Below are 11,051 nucleotides of genomic sequence, written 5' to 3'. Positions count from 1 at the left end.
TGAAACGTACATTAAATAGTTGAAAACAGATATTCAATAAGAAAATGTGAATAATCTAAATTAGGATTGTTCTTATTATACTTGATCAACTGATGATATTTAAAACATTAAAACAGGGGTTCTCAAACTCGGTCCTCAGGACCCCACACAGGTCACGTTTTCCAGGTCACCAAGCAGGTGCACAGGTGTACTTATTACTCACTGACACATTTTAAAAGAGCAACAGGTGGAGATAATTATTTCACTTGTGATTCTGTGAGGAGACCTGCAAAACATGCACTGTTTGGGGTCCTGAGGACCGAGTTTGAGAACCTGTGCATTAGAACCATCACTACAAAAGGAAAATTAATTATAAATTGAATCCTGTTCTTTTGTATTCTATTGACTTAGGACCCCATTTATCAAAGAGACATAGGGGCCCATTTATTAAAGGGAATTTGAGGTAAATTCCCCGAAAACACCTGTTTTCGGGGGTTTACCTCAAATACTAGGGATGTATGAAGGAGGGACCGCAGCAGGTATCGGAGATACCTGCTGCGATCCCTCCATTGCCGCTGGCAGCCACCTCCCACTTAGGTTTCTATGGGAGATGCGATGCTGCCAAATGTATCAGTTTCAGGAATGCGAAGCATTCCCGATATTGGCCCCAGCAGCTAAAGATAGCGCTAGCTGCTGTAGCCTATGGGGACTTACCGCATGTCAGCCAGCGGAGGGATATCCCAGATCCCCCTGCCAGCAATGGGCGCCACTTATGTGCAGTCCACGGGACTGCGCATGCGCAGCAGCCTCCGGCCACATCGCAGGAACGGGCTCCTTTCAGAGCCCGTCATCCTGCATGTGCCGGATCATACATGCGGCCATTATGATCGTATTTTGCAATGCGATCATGGGCGGTACTGCATGCCCTGATCAAATTGCAAAATGCGATAATTAATAAATGGGCCCCATAACCCCTTTAGCATGTTATGTCCTCCTCAGAATATTCAACAAACAGCAGTAATCTAAAGCAGCATACACACTAGACCAGGGGTTCCCAACCACGGTCCTCAAGGCACACTAACTGTCCATGTTTTAAGGATAGCCTCACTGAAGCACAGGTGACTCAATTAGTACCTCAGTTATTTTGATTTAACCACCTGTGCTGAAACATGGATATCACTAAACCAGGACTGTTAGTGTGCCTTGAGGACCAAGGTTGGGAATCACTGCACTAGACAATAAGTTGGACGATATGAACAATATCGTTCATCGCGTTCAATATCGTCCAGTGTGTATGCATGACATCATTAACAATGCGCACTCCCGGCGTATGCGCAGTAAGAATACAGGCATATCAGGCTCCCGATATGTTTGTATTCTCACTGCATACAGGGATCGCGGAGGGGCCAGACAGCATATGATGCTATATATAGTGATATTTATCGTGAGCCACTTCATGTTCTTTATGAATAGACCCCTATATCTTTTAAAGTGCTGAGGCATTGTTAGCTATGGGGCCAGCATTCACGCAGCCCAAACTGAAACAGTGGAGATCTTCGCTGTTTCTGCTTTTTTAAATAGTAAAAAAACTGCTAAAACAAGGGGAACAAACAGGTATTTGTTTAATAAATAGAGCCCTTAGAATAAGAATCACTGAATTAAGGGCCACATGGGCCTGGGGCAGAAAATGTCCAGGGGTCTATTATGAGAAGCAGAGGCGCTGTGACCAGTGCTTAAAGTTAGTGGTCCTAGAGAAGTGGTGGAACACACTCAGCCAAGTGGCTGTGCAGAGGCATCACCGGGTCTGGTGACACCCGGTGCCCACTCCGAAATCCCCCCCTGGAAAAGGGGGCAAGTCCTCGCTGGAAATCCCTTTGTCGGTGGGGCCAGCATCCCTGATGATGCTGTGCTGCCCCCGGAGGCTAGTGCCTGCACTGTTGGCTCCTCCTCTGTGACAGAAGCCTAGTGCTGCAGTAGAATGTTACACTGTAGCACCCAGCTCCCGTTGCTGCGGAAGAGCAGGCATTTTGGTGCCACTCACTCCGAGGGTGACACCTGGTGCGGCTCACATCCCCATAGCAACGCCACTGTAGGTGTGCACCACCCCTTACACCTATCAGCCGTACTGTCTCCCTTATACCCCTTTTCCACCAAAATTTCGGGTCTGACCCGGCGTTGGAACAGGGTTCCTATCCGGATCAGGCCCGGATATTCCCGAGGCGGCGCCGCTCACACCGTAGTCGGGTCTGCATAGACCCGGCTTTTCCGGTGTGAAAGTGGACGCTTGGAGATGACGTCATCTCCAAGTGCCACTGAAGCAGGTCATCAAGACCCGGAGTGCACCATACACACAGCAGGGTTTCACGGGCTACGCCCGTGTTCAACCCTGCTATTTACCTGGGTTGGATTGCCAGGTCACTCGACCCGGCGATCCAACCCTCTCCCCTTTTACACCAGGGAGCTGCCCGTGTTAACCCTGCAATAACCCAAGTTTTAGCTCCGGTGTAAAAGGGGTATAAGAATTATGCACAGTGGGTGCGCATTATAATTATAGCCAGCAGACACATGACCATTAAAAATATATTTTAAAAACATATATTATTTATTGCACATAAACCAAGAGACAATTTGTCCCTCAGTAAAGAGTATATAACCAATAAATTTTGTTCCAAAGGACCAAACATAGGACATACACAGAATTAATAATTAAAGTCCCAGTATTATTAATTGCAGGGGGGCTAATAATTGCACAAAATCCAAAAGGTGGTTAGCACACACTTATAATATGATTTATGGCTGGCTGTGTGATCAACTGGTGGCTGGTCATTATGATGTCAAGATGCTGGGCCTATTATTAAGTGAAGGCCTGGAGGTGTAGCTCCATCTGCCCCATTGCTAATCTGGGTGTTAGCCAAAATGCTGTACTTTCTACTGCCAGTTCATCCATTGTAGACCAATATATCATGCAATTATTTTCCTCCCATCACTTCCCAAGTTTATCATAAATATGGAAGTGCCGCTATTTTTCTGTAGGAGGCTATAATCACTATAACTCCTGGTTAATATCATTAATCAAAATTGTATCAGTCAGTGTCACAGGGGAATTGCCACTTATTGGTGAAAGATAATTATGGAGTATCAAAGCTATATGGCTACATCCCACCACTTCTACTTCTCTCCTGTGTGCGAGAAACCAAGTGAACAAGATAGTGCAGTGGTTCCCAAACTGGGTGCCTCAGCTTGGTGGTCCAGCACCAAACCAAATAAATTATGGTTAATGTAAATATGAGGACATGCAGAAGCGCAAACCTGTCCACCACCACATAACTGAACCTAAGGACGACAGGTGAGCACAATTTGTTAATGAGAAATCCAGAGAAAAAAAAAATTAACTAAACTTTTGTCCTAGGGGTGCCTTGAAAACAATACTGATACTCTAGGGTGCAGTGATTCAAAAAAGTTTGGGAAGCACTGGGATAGTGAGATTACAATGGGTGTGTATATACTTTCTTCGATCAGGCTATATTGGCTCTGCTGTGCAAGGTCTCTCAAGGCTCATACACAATGTGCGCTGTGGCACCCAGGGGTGCCTCAGGTTGGTGGTCCAGCACCAAATCATTTATGTTCAATGTAAATATGTGGGCAAACAGAAGCACAAACCTGTCCACCACATCAATGAATCTAAGTATGACAGGTAAGTAGAGTTTACTTTACTATTTTATTATTTTTTTTCTGAATTTCTCAATAACAAACCGTTGTCTTAGGTGTGCCATGCAAAAAAATGCTGTTACTCTAGGGTGCCTTGGTTCAAAAAAGTTTGGGAACCACTGCACTAGACAATAACAATATCGTTCAGTGTGTATGCACAAATACATTAATGATGCACGCTCCCGCTGATCGTTAACTGTCTGCCGTTGCCTGAACATACAGGGCAACCCGACAATATCATCAGGTTGTGCATGTTCAGGGATGAGGGAGGGCGAGGTCACTGACCGATATCGTTCAGTATGTATGCTCAATGTTGTTCCCAACATTGAGCCCGGCAGTTCAGGGAAAATGCTTAACAATATCGCCCATGAAACATATCGTTAAGTGTGTATGCGGCTTAATCTCCCCAATCCCTGTTGGTTAACCCTGCTGTTCTGCTCGGGTCTACTATACTCATGTACTGTTCGGGTCAATATGACCCGTATTTTAAAATTACGCTTTTTCACTAATAGTCAAACAATGGAAAATCTCTAAACTTTTATTATAGTAAATGTACATTCAGATGAACAAATCAAAAATCATGAGCAAATTGACACCAAAACAGATTTGGTTTCGGGTCAAACAGACCCAAACAGTACAGCAGGGTTATTGCACTTGATACAAAAAGATGACAATATGTAAACCAATGAACTGACACTGTATTCATAATTTTGATTGTTAAGCAATGTTTTTTGAAACATTTACGGTCACTCACTAGTATAATATTCAAATCAGGTCATAGTACTAATGTACTGTTCAGGTCACTATGACCTGATTTGAATATTATACTAGTGAGTGACCGTAAATGTTTCAAAAACATTGCTTAACAATCAAAATTATGAATACAGTGTCAGTTCATTGGTTTACATATTGTCATCTTTTTCAACTTTTTGTATCAAGTGCAATAACCCTGCTGTATTGTTTGGGTCTGTTTGACCCGAAACCAAATCTGTTTTGGTGTCAGTTAGTCATTTATGTAATTATTATTTCCATATTTTATGACTTATATTTTCAACAACTATGGAAGTCATAATTACATAAATGACGAACTGACAAAAACAAATTTAATTTTGGGTCAAATAGACCCAGACAGAAGGGTCAACCAGTGCAGGGACAGGGGTAGATTAGCCCTGCAATGAGAGTCCAAAGAAATTAAGTTTAAAATACAGCTTTAAATCAAGAGTCTCTCCACATACTTAAACAGTGTGACTCTTGTACAAGTTAGTGTTACCTAGATTCTGAAGTACATATTCACATATATTCTGACCATGAATAGGATGGAGGGAACTCTGGAGCTCATTCAGACCCACTCGCTGGATGAGTTCGCGCACACCCAGTGTATGCAAGTCGTGCATACCCCCAGCAAGGCAGGCGATTGCAAGGCATTAGCACACCCACAATGTCTTGGCATGTGATCACTTTGTGTATGCAGGACGCCCACTTGCACACGTCATCTCCTGAAGCGCATGAAGCGCTTGAGGTTATACTATACCATTGCTGCAAGCACTGCAGTGTGAAATTCAACCAGGTGACATGTGCAATTCTCCACGCCTCTAACAGCGTTGATACTCAGGCACGCCTGCGTTTACACCTACACTCCACGTTTCTAGCGGCCTGCCCGTTACCACCCACAAACAGCCTCTCCCGTCTCTCATTCAGCTGGGCTGTCTATGCTAGGCAAGTGAACGCTTCCTAATCTTCACAGTGGTTTGCACACATGCACCGCGATGCATACGCATCTTAGCGAGCAGGTCCGAATCAGGCTCTCTATTCCTTTATGAATCGGTTATATACACAATTACACCCCTTTTCCACCTAAATTCCGGGTCTGACCTGGAGTTGGAACAAAGTTCCTATCCGGATCAGACCCGGAATTTTGCCGGCGACGACTCGGGATATTCCCGAGTCAGCGCCGCTCACACCGCAGTCGGGTCTGCATAGACCTGGCTTTTGCGGAGTGAAAGTTGTCGCTTGGAGAAGACGTCATCTCCAAGCGCCACTGAAGCCGGACCAATCAGCCGGCTAGCAGCGCACTCCAGGTCATCGTGACCCGGAGTGCGCTGTTCTCACAGCAGGGTTTCATGGGCTACACCCGTATTAAACCCTGCTAGTTACCTGGGTTGGATTGCCAGGTCACTCGACCCGGCAATCCAACCCTCTCCCCTTTTACACCTGGGAGCTGCCCGGGTTAACCCTTCAAAAACCCGGGTTTTAGCTCCGGTGTAAAAGGGGTATTAGTGTCTCGCTCTCTTGTGCTCAGTTCACATTACATACCCAGCTATTATCATTAAATATACATTTTACACAGGTTTATCCTTTATGCACAGATAGGTACACATCAGGTGCGTATATTAAACACCAAATTTTCTTCTTATACCCCTTTCAGACACAAGACCCGAGAAATACATGGGTACTTCCTAGGTCCATCAACCCTGGAAATTCCCATACACACTAGACTATCGTTCAGTGACTGGATCCCTCCCTTATCCGCAAACATGCAAAAATCTGACTATCAGGTTGGCCTGCATGTTCGGGCGATGAACGACAAAGACCAATGACCTGTGGGAGCACGCATAGTCAGTCGTTCACTACATCGTACAGTTTGTATGCAAAAACAAATATGTACAAAATATCTAGTGTGTACGCACCTTTAGTCTGAGACACCCATTCACACTACACCAAAACCCAGGAAAGTCCAGGGTCTGATACGTTCACACTAAACCTGGGTCTGCCAAAGTATTCCCCTTGCTCAAAATATCATTAAGTGTGTAGGCGCCTTTACTCTTTGTAGATCCAAGGCATCTCGTGCACCAGGCCCTCCCAAGCTCTGTTATGCTCCCACAGCTTGTTCATTTGGTAGACTAGGTGAGCAGTTAGTGGGCTTCCTAGCTGAGCAGACGAGGTCCCCTCGGACATCCTTGCAGGTGCTGTTTTTGAATGCCATTTCTGCTTTGCCAAGCTTCCGTTGCGTGGTGGTTCGTACAGGGAATGCCCTGGTCTTCAGAAGTAGAAGGCTCTAGTTAATACAGCTGAGCATAAACCATATTTCTATAATAGTAGGAATGCAGTCCATAAGCATCTTATTTGAGATCACTGGTGTCAATCCAGATTTAGGCATAGTCATGATAGTCTAAATTGTTATGTTATTGGGGGACCTTTCAGCTCACCATGCCTCATGCACTATTCCCTTATGCGATGCTACAGTTTATTTCTTCTCATTCCATCTTAGGCCATGTGTTATACTATGTACTTCTACTTTCTGAATGCACATAGGTATCTCTACTCAATACTATGTACTTCTACTTTCTGAATGCACATAGGTATCTCTACTCAATTTGTTATAACAGATGCAGTTAGATTGCCAATGGCATATCTGTGGGCGGTGCACAGAGTCTGCACATAGACCCTCCTCTTAAACCCCTGGTTGTGTGCGCTTGTTCCCCTTTCTAAAAAAAAAAAAAAAAAAAAAAGAAAAGTTGGCAGGTGTGACCCTAAGGCAAGGTTACAGAAGACCAGGAGGTGGATTTAGGGGTTCAGACCACCCTTGCCTGCTTCCTCCCCATAGTATTGATCCTCCCCTCTATAGTATAGAATAGAGACCACACAGCCTTGTACCCTGGGTGACAGCTGCCCTTATGCACAGGGAGGAGAGGGGTGGTATGCTGACTGCTCTGCCACCCCCAGCAAGTGGGGGCCCCTAGGCATGTGCCTAGTGGGAATCCACCACTGGATCAGACAAAACCTCCTGTGGAACAGAATGGAGCACAGACAATCAGGTTTGATCACACACATTTGGACAAACCTGACAGATCCACCTGTTTGGGGCCTCAATTGACAGCATGCAATTCTATTTAGAGAAAAAAAAGAAAAAGTATAGCAGTTTATTTGCTCAACATTTCATATTCACACTAATGGACTTTGGCAAGGAAGAAGAAATCTGAGTGTAATCAGCACATTAACCTCCTGGGTATCTTTGTTAACATATATGACCACAATCAAAACCAGCAGGCATCTTACATTAGAGCAATTTCTATCTTGTTTTTGCTTCGACAAGTAGCACTCAATGTGGTGGTGAATTCATAGTTTTAAAAACCTTAGATTAGGGGTTGGCAAGAAGTGCCCCCACCCCTAGGATGTTTTAAAACTACACATCCCAGCATGCCCTACCACAATTTTGCTATTTGGCCATTCTAAAATGCATGCTGTAATTTGTAGTTCAACAGCTGGAGGGCCGATTATTGACCACCCCTGCCTTAGATGGATCTTATGGTAATCAGGTCTGAGAAAATTTGATAAGTACTTTGATCTTAAAGTCCCCCCTTTTTTGTCAAAGTACTGCTTGACAAATAGATTGGAAAGCTACAAGACTTCCTAAATATATACATTGCATTTAATTCGCTCTCTGGTACTGCTACCATTGTCTCAAATGCCTTGTGAGCCACCAGTGAAAGATTGTTGGTATGCCGCCATAAACAAGTCCCATAAAAATAACTACATTGTCTACATTAGAATCCAGACAAATGCCATTTCAGCTCTGGGTACCCTTGAAGAGCTCAGTCTAATGAGACAAACTAAACTTAATCATGTTTAAAAAAAAAAAAAAAAAAAAAAAAAAAAAGGAAGGAGGAAGCTGGCCAAAACTTTACATGGCTAAAACCAGCCCAAGATCCAGAAATCCACACAATATCACAGCCATCTAAACCTCTACAGGACGTAGCTTACAGTTTGAATTTCAGAAATACTATAATAATCTTAACATACCAAGATGTACATTCTGTCCCAACAGAGGACTTAAACAACAAATTTCTATTACACGCAAAACTTGCAAAGTTGTCCCACCTAGCAGTGGAACACTTCAGGAGAGAAAGTACTAATGGAAAATGGACTAGTACTAATTGACTAGCTCAACAACCAAAAAGCATTTGTGGAAACCCTGGCCTTCACCCTTTGTATGTACAACAAAAAGAATGATGCATTATGGCAGTTCATGTGCCAAGCCTTAAATGCTTTTGGTATATTTGGAGATTACAACCAGCCCAAGGCATGCTCATCCCTGTATGTTTCAGTCTTTGTGCCAAGTCTGTGCCAGCCACTCTTGCATCCATTGCCTGTGCCAATCAATCTTCCCATCCTTTGTCTGTTGCAGCCTTTTTGCCTTCCCCTATCTGCACCAGTCTATATGATTTTCTCCTGTCTGCACCAGTATGTCTCCTTGGGGTTGGGTATGGATTGTCAGTGGTCAGGATGCTGCTGGTCAGAATACAAACGTCAGAATCCCAACACCCATAATGAAACAAGTCAAGTCTAAAGCTGCCCATCCACTAGACGATTACGTTGAGCGATTGAACGACAGTTTAATAATTTGCAAAAATGTCTAAAATGACCAGCGATGTGCGTGCCAGCTGGTCGTTTGCAACATGCAAACATGCTGGACAACCTGATATCAGGTTGAGCATGTTTGCAGATGATTGATGAGCCTGCACTGAACGACTGCTCATTCAGTGCAGGCTCAGACTGACAAACCACTGCACAATTACAATGTCGTAATCATGCACTCGTTTTCATGTCTACTAGTGGATGGGCACCTTAACACCAACCTTACCTGGTGCATAAACTTAACCTCCCACCCTAATGCATAGGCCTACCCTCCCCACACCTAACCCTCCCCCTCATGACTAACCCTGTACCCCAACCCTCCCCTAACTGGCGATAGTTACCATTGGGATGCCAGCAGTCGGGCTACTGCGGTCGGGATTTTGACACCAGTATTTAGACAGTCAGCATCCAGTCTCCTTGCCCTCCAAGTCTAGCTTCGCTGCCTTCTCCTTTGTGATGCATTCCCATCTATGCCAGTCTCTTCTCTTCACTTGTCTGTGCCAATCTTTGCCCTTCATTTATCTTCATAAATCTGTCTCCATCCCAAATTTGAGCCAGCCTCCCTCCATGATCAAATATGCCTAGCTAATCCCTAGTGGCAGCAGGAGAGAGAAAACAGTGACTCTCAGACTAAGCTGGAGGTACCCAAACGCAGTCCTCAAGGTTCCAACAGTTCAGGTTTTAGAGATAACCACCTGTGCTCAACCATGGCTAAAGCAATTAGTACCTCAGTCAATTTAAGGCACCAGTTATCAACCATGGATCTCAAAAACATGAACTGTTGGGGGAACCTCTGGACTAAGCATTGAACAAGGAAAGAAATAGACAGCCCAGAGGTGATTCAAGAGAGGGGGAGAGCGCAAGTGCAGTTTTGAAGGGCTGTTTAACAGGCAAGGAGGCTAGATGTACAAGGACACATCTGTATGCAACATTAAAACCTAGCCCAGAATAGGCAGGAGCTTTAGTTAGCAGATGGGGAGGGAAAGTCCTAGTTAAGATTTTTTTTTTTCCACTTTCCATAATTTATCTTGCAGCCTAGGCCTGTATACGATTAGTTTTGCACCCGTGATACTTTTTCGCCTGCCGGAGGTTGCCTACATTGCGTATTTTAGCTGCAGAAACTTATCACAAGCGTCCCAGCGATTTGCCCTATTCAATTCCAAAAGATGAAAAACGTAACCCAGCTAAAGCAAACCAGGCAAAATGCAGAGAATTGGGGAAAATCAGCCGACACGCCCTAAAAGATGCACCAACATTGGGATCAATGTACATCCCCCAAATAAAGCTATTTGGGGTACTTAAGGTGTGTTAATTTCTTCTAATTAGAGTCTTTGCAGGGGTGGTGACGAATAGCTTTAAGCATTTTTTTTGCTGACAATTAGTCCTGTCAAACTTGGGGTACTTTAAACCATGCTTGCACTAATTTTCAAGTCGCTAAAGTTTTTTTTTTTTTCGTCTTTATATTAAAAAGGAAAACTGAAGCAAGCACCTGCAATAAAAAAAAAAAAATAATGACCTCCCCCATACTTGCAGGCCCCCCAAAAGTCTATTTTGCTAGTTTTAATTTTATACCCCACTTTCACCCCCATTTTCAAAGTGCTTTTTTGGGGTGTTTTTTATGCAGTCATCCTTTGGGCGGGCTGACCCAAGGGTGCCAAGTGGTTTCCCCACCTTTGCACCCCAAAAATGGAGATTATGCACTTTTTTCTCCTCCTATTCACAGGTGAATTTTTCACCTATTACATTGCGTTTTTGCATATGCAAAAACGGTTTGCAACTGAATACGGAGATAAGTTTCCGCTTGGTGAAAAGTCGCAATCGGCGATACTTTTTTGCAGATTGACTTTTCACAGCTAATTGAATATGGGCCCTAATCTGCAACTATATTTCCATATTGCATTACCCATCAAAAAGGTACAGCTCTGCTTAATAAACCTATATTTAAAATA

Source organism: Taudactylus pleione, unplaced genomic scaffold (genome assembly GCF_031769625.1).
Source record: "Taudactylus pleione unplaced genomic scaffold, aTauple2 ptg000191l, whole genome shotgun sequence".
Lineage (NCBI taxonomy): Eukaryota > Metazoa > Chordata > Amphibia > Anura > Myobatrachidae > Taudactylus > Taudactylus pleione.
Note: the sequence above shows the minus strand (reverse complement) of the source record.